The sequence below is a fragment of the Salvelinus sp. IW2-2015 genome, linkage group LG18 (genome assembly GCF_002910315.2).
Source record: "Salvelinus sp. IW2-2015 linkage group LG18, ASM291031v2, whole genome shotgun sequence".
Lineage (NCBI taxonomy): Eukaryota > Metazoa > Chordata > Actinopteri > Salmoniformes > Salmonidae > Salvelinus > Salvelinus sp. IW2-2015.
The window spans coordinates 22,582,926-22,589,399 of NC_036858.1; the positions used below are offsets into that span (position 1 = coordinate 22,582,926).

The window sequence follows — 6,474 nt, forward strand, 5'->3', positions numbered from 1 at the left end:
TGCTCCGGTTGGAACGTTATTGCATATATATGATAACAACATCCTAAAGATTGATTCTCTACTAAGTTTGACCAGTTTATTCGACTTGTAATATAACTTTTTGAAGTGTTCGTCCGACGTTTGCCTGCACCTGCGCCAGCGTTTGAACACGTGTACTACACATGCTAGCTAAAGTTGCTAATTGGACATAAGTAACGGACATTATCGAACTAAACAACAATTTATTGTGGAACTAGGATTCCTGGCATTGCATTCTGATGAAGATAATCAAAGGTAAGGGAATATTTATGATGTCATTTCGTATTTCTGTTGACTCCAACATGGCGGAGAAATTTTGTGTATTTCTGAGCGCCGTTTCAGATTATTGCGTGGTGTGCTTTTTACAAAAGTTTTTTTTTTTATCTGACACAGCGGTTGCATTAAGAACCGGTGTATCTTTAATTATATGTAAAACATGTATCTTTCATCAAAGTGTTATGATGAGTATTTCTGTTATTTTGCATAGCTCTCTGTAATTACTCTGGATATTTTGGAGGCATTTCTGAACATGGTGCCAATGTAAACCAAGATTTGTGGCTATATATATGCACATTATCGAACATTATCGAACACAAACATAAATGTATTGTGTAACATGATGTCATATGAGTGTCATCTGATGAAGATGTTCAAAGGTTAGTGATTCTATATGTTGTGTTTTCCCTATAAAACATTTAAAAAATCGGACATGTTGGCTGGATTCACAAGATGTTTCTCTTTCATTTTCTGTATTGGATATGTGTGAAAGTTAAAAAGTTGTTAATGTGTGAAAGTTAAATATTTCCCAAAAATATTTTAGAATTTAGAAAAGGCGCGCGCTGCCTTTTCAGCGGAATGTTGGAGGGGGGGGTTCCGCTAGCGGAACATGTGTCCTAGAAAGGTTAAGTAATTATTTTGGCGTTACTACAATGATGTTGATCCATCCTCAGTTTTCTACCATGACAGCCTGTAACTGTAAAATCACCAATGGCCTCATGGTAACACCCTTGAGCAGTTGCATTTCCTGCAGCTCAGTTCAGAAGGATGACTGTATCTTTGATGTGTCTAGGTGGTTTAATACATAATCCACACAGAGCTTGAAGAATTAAGAATAGAATAATGGCCTAATATTGCACAATCCTGGTGTGTTAAGCTCTAAAAGACTTACCCAAGAAGACTCACAGCTGTAATCACTGTCAAATGTGTTTCCAAGGGGTATGACTACTTTTGCAAGGCACTGTAACATCCAATACCAAGGGTCAGCCAAAACCATATGTATTTGGAGAGTGAAGCTAAAATATGAAATGTGGATCTATAGTCCAGCATTTAGTATTTCAAATAAAAGGTTTCATGTACTATAACTTTGATACACTTTAAGTGAATTTGTCCAAATACTTTTGGCTTCTTGAAATTGGGGGGACTAAGTGTGACCTTGTCTACTATCGCCTCATATGAAACATTTTATCTCAAATACAAAATGCTGGATATTAGAGTCAAATTGTACATTTTAGCTTCAATGTCAAAATACATATGGTGTTGAGTGTACAGTATATCCTCAATTCATTCTAGGAGATTAGTTGAAGTAAACATACCATCCAGAGCATGGCTTCCACCTCACTTTCTGCTCCTGACCCTTTACTATGTAACAGATAGAAATGTCTGTTTTATTTTAAAGCTGCACTATGCAGAAATCGCTCCGCAATGTCATGGTAGCTAATATTAGCTGTTTGAAGATGTTGTACAAAACCAAAGTAAAAGACTCAATAACAAAACTTAAGAACGGGAAGCATAGAAAAAACGCACACTGTAGAACAGATCTACTGCTTCTTAGACTTGCTTTCAAGTAGAATGATGATCTGTAACTAACATTTCTATGTGAATTTGGTAGGGCCACCCAAAAAGTTACATATTGCCAATTTAACTACAAGGTCTATGCACGGCAAGTTAACTACAATTGGTGTTGTAAATACAGTCACAAGAATTTCAATGTACTGCAGATTTACCTCCTTTGAAGTTCTATTGGCAAGAATTTTGAGAATAGGGAAAAATCTTTGCCCTGGATGCACTGGACACTCTGAAACAATAAATACATGGATTTATTTCATCACCACCCACCAGAACATGAATAAAGTTAGCGGGCCAGTCATTTGCATTATTCATTTTACATCTATGCCTAGCCTTAGACTAAACTCTTAGAAATGGTAATTTGGCTGTCACGATAGGAGAACCCTTTTTGGTTCCGGGTAGACAAAGGGTTCTACATGGAACCCAATAGAGTTCTACCTGGAACCAAAAGGGGTTGAACCTAGAACCAAAAAGGGTACTCCTTTAGGGACAGCTGAAAAAACCCTTTTGGAACCCTTTTTTCTAAGAGTGTACAGTATGCCTGCCTCCTGAAAAGTAGGGGACCATCAATTACTGGAATTGTTTTATAAATGTATTAAAAACATAATTGAAGTTATTGACATAATTAACATTTATGAATAAACAATATAAGTTAGATACTGATTTACCTTTTTGCATGTAGTCATATTTCCTCTTCCTTGGTCGGGGTTGGATGGGGTTGACTGTGTCATGCTCAGCGGGTTGGAGTTTTTTTTTAGGGTGACAGAGTGACAGGACATTCTCCCCTTCTTGTTTGGTTCGGTTTAGGTGTTGCTGGTCTCCTGGGCGGTGGGGGTTATTGGGGGTTCAACCTGGATGGGGATCCGGGTGTAGCTGGTCTCCTGGGTGGTGGGGATTATTGGGGGTTCAACTTGGTTGAGGATGGGGGTGTAGCTTGTCTGCTGGGCGGTGGGGATATTGGGGGTTCAACCTGGTTGAGGATTTTTTTATTTTACCTTTATTTAACTAGGCAAGTCAGTTAAGAGCAAATTCTTATATACAATGACGGCCTAGGAACAGTGGGTTAACAGGGGCAGAACGACAGATTTTTACCTTGTCAGTTCAGGGATTCGATCTAGCAACCTTTCGGTTACTGACCCAACACTCTAACCACTAGGCTACCTGCCGCCCCATGGGGGTGTATCTGGCCTCCTGGGCGGTGGGGGATATCGGGGGTTCAACCTGGGTGAGGATGAGGGTGTAGCTGGTCTCCTGGGGGGGGGCAACAGTTCTTTGGCAGCAACAGGAGGAGGGTTGGAGGGTTGTAGTCTGGGGGCATGGGTGTTGATTGCCAATGCGGAATAGAACATATTAAGGAAATGGGACAGACAAGTGGACAACAGTTTCCAATTGGCAGAGGTGGCCATGTATATTTAAGCTAAGCAATAAGGCCCGAGGAGGTGTGGTATATGGCCAATATACCACGGCTAAGGGCTGTTTCTTGCATGACGCAATGTGGAGTGCCTGGACACAGCCCTTAGCCGTGGTATAATATCACAAACCCCAGAGGTGCCTTATTGCCATTATAAACTGGTTACCAACGTAATTTGAGCAGTAAATAAAATGTTTTGTCATACCCGTGGTATTAGGTTTGATATACCAAGGCTTTCAGACAATCAGCATTCAGGGCTGGCACCACCCAGTTTATAAATAAACTTCTACACAGGATATGTGAAAAGAATGTGTTGAAATGTTGCTTGCCTTTAACTTCTTTGGGATAGGGGGCATATTTTGACGTCCGGATGAAAGCCTGCCCAAAGTTAACTGCCTGCTACTCAGGCCCAGAAGCTAGGATATGCATAGATTTGGATAGAAAACACTCTGAAGTTTCTAAAACTGTTAAAATAATGTCTGTGAGTATAACAGAACTGAAATGGCAGGCGAAACCCCGAGGACAAACCATCCCCCCAAAATATATTCATCCTACCACTTATTGCAATGGCTGGCACTTTTATAATAGGGCGGAATCGTGCCCGATTACAGTTCCTAGGGCTTCCACTAGACGTCAACAGTCGTTAGAAAGAGTTTCAGGCTGGTTTTTGGAAAAATAAGCCAGGAATTGTAGTTTTTCTAGGTGGCTCCCATTTTGKCTGTAGTGTTTCCAAGCGCATGACTGAGAGCACGTTCTTTGTATTTTTCTCCGGTAAAGACAATAACGATTCTCCGTCTTAAATGTTATTGTTTATTTCGTATAAGGGTACCTAAGGATTGATTATAAACGTTCATTGACTTGTTTGGATAAGTTTATTGGTAACGTTTGGGATTCATTTTGTATGCATTTTGAAGGAGGGAAACCGAGTGGATAATTGACTGAAGCGCGCCAGCTAAACTGAGTTTTTATGGATATAAAGAAGGACATTATCGAACAAAAGGACCATTTGTAATGTAACTGAGACCTTTTGGAGTGCCAACAGAAGAAGATCTTCAAAGGTAAGGCATTTTTTTATATCGCTATTTCTGACTTTCGTGTCGCAACTCCCTGGTTGAAAATGATTGTGCTGATGTGCTGGGCGCTGTCCTCAGATAATCGCATGGTTTGCTTTCACCGTAAAGCCATTTTGAAATCTGACACCTTGGCTGGATTAACAACAAGTTAAGCTTTATTTTGATGTATTGCAATTGTGATTTCATGAAGATTTAATATTTATAGTAATTTAATTTGAATTTGGCGCTCTGCAATTTCACAGGAAATTGACGAAATGGGACGGTAGCGTCCCACTAATCCGCAAGAAGTTAACTAACTCCTCTACTTTAATAATAACAATAATTATACATGAAACATACATAGCTTTACAGTTGTAGAAACTAACAAACAATCAATCTAACTAAACAACACCAGACTAAACAAAAGGAAGAAAAACATTAAACAAAATACTTTGGCGCGGACATGCGTCCTTTGTCCTGATCTTGTCCACATTATAATTGTGCCCACATTTTTAGAAATGTGTCTACACATGGTCTTATCAGTCCACTGTGTCCGCATTGTGAACAGATTTACTGGCCCACCTTGTATGCTAATTATTTGACAGATATTCTTTCAAAATAACATTTATACATTTATTTTAAGACATATATATTCCATAAATCCATGGTGCCCCCTGTCAATGATTTGCAGGATGATTTAAATGGTTTCACTGTCAACTCCAGACGTGGTCAGGAAGACCTGATCACAATGCTTCTTTTAATCGTCTACACTGTCTGAAAATGTGGGCACAATCAGACTGTGGACAAGATCAGGACATATAATGCATGTTAGAACCAGGTATAAACAGAGCTAAATAGCAGTAAGAAGGGCTCAAGGAAAGGGTGTGAGTATGTGACTGAGACAGCAGGTGAGTGAGCGAGCCGGTGTTACGTGTATGTGTGAGTGTGTGGAACAGAAGAGGTGTGTGTGAGAATAGTGGAGGGAGAGGTAAGGGTTGGCCATGGTGAAGAGGTGGGTTTTTAGGCCGGACTGAAAGATGATGATGGAGTTCCAGAGCCTAGAAGCAACCCTGGAGAAGTCCGTGTCACTGAAACTCTGGACCTTGGACCTGGGGATGACAAGGTGGCAAACTGTGGTTAAGCAGAGAGAGCATGAGGGCTGGTAGGAGAGAAGAAAGTCAGAGAGGTAGGTAGCAAGGTGGGGGAGAGCTTTTTAGGTCAGGAGGATCTTGTAATTAATGCGGTGGGAGACAGGGAGCCAGTGGAGTTCACAGAGAATGGGGGTGATATGCTGCCAGTATTTAGTGTTGGTTAGAAGATGGGCTGCTGAGTTTAGAACCATTTGGAGCTTATCGAGGGAGTTTCTGTTAGTGCCGGGAGTAGTGAGTTGCAATAGTCTATTCGGGAGAAGATGAAAGCATGGATGAGAGTTTCGGCCGGCAGGACAGGAGAGGGAGGGGCTGACTTTGGCGAATTAGCATAAGTGGAATAATTTGTTTTTTACAGTCTGACGGATGTGGTGGTTGAGGGATAGGGTATTAAGGTAGACAAACATACATATTTCTGTCCAAATACCTTTCACAATTGCCTCATACAACCTTTGGATTGGTGCCATTGTGAGGTCTGATTTATCATACCACTGAGGACAAAATGTTATCCTTCTTCCTCTTGCTGAGGAGTAGAAGGGGGTACACTCCTAAAAGGATTCATCCCCTTGGCATTTTTCCCATTTTGTTGCATTACAACCTGTAATTTAAATTTATTTTTATTTGGATTTCATGTAATGGACATACACAAAAAAAATACATATTGGTGAAGTGAAATGAAAAAGCAGAACTTCTTTAAAAAAAAAAAAAAAACACCCCCTTTGCAATGAAGCCACTAAATAAGATCTGGTGCAACTAATTACCTTAAGAATTCACATAATTAGTTAAATTCCACATGTGTGCAATCTAAGTGTCACATGATCTCAGTATATATACACCTGTTCTGAATGGCCCCAGAGTCTGCAACACCACTAAGCAAGGGGCACCAACAAGCAAGCGGCACCATGAAGACCAATGAACTCTCCAAACAGGTCAGGGACACAGTTGTGGAGAAGTACAGATCAGTGTTGGGTTATAAAAAAATATCAGAAACTTTGAGAGC

General features: G+C 40.3%; 1 long non-coding RNA gene across 1 annotated transcript; it reads right to left on the minus strand.

Moving 5' to 3' along the window:
- Nucleotides 1-1,562: 1,562 nt before the first annotated feature.
- LOC139029228 (uncharacterized) lies at nt 1,563-2,582 on the minus strand. Its single transcript, XR_011481513.1, has 3 exons — nt 2,532-2,582; nt 2,022-2,092; nt 1,563-1,651 (listed from the first exon to the last, which is right to left on the minus strand). It is a non-coding gene; the product is annotated as an uncharacterized lncRNA (long non-coding RNA).
- Between the last annotated feature and the right edge of the window lie 3,892 nt (nt 2,583-6,474).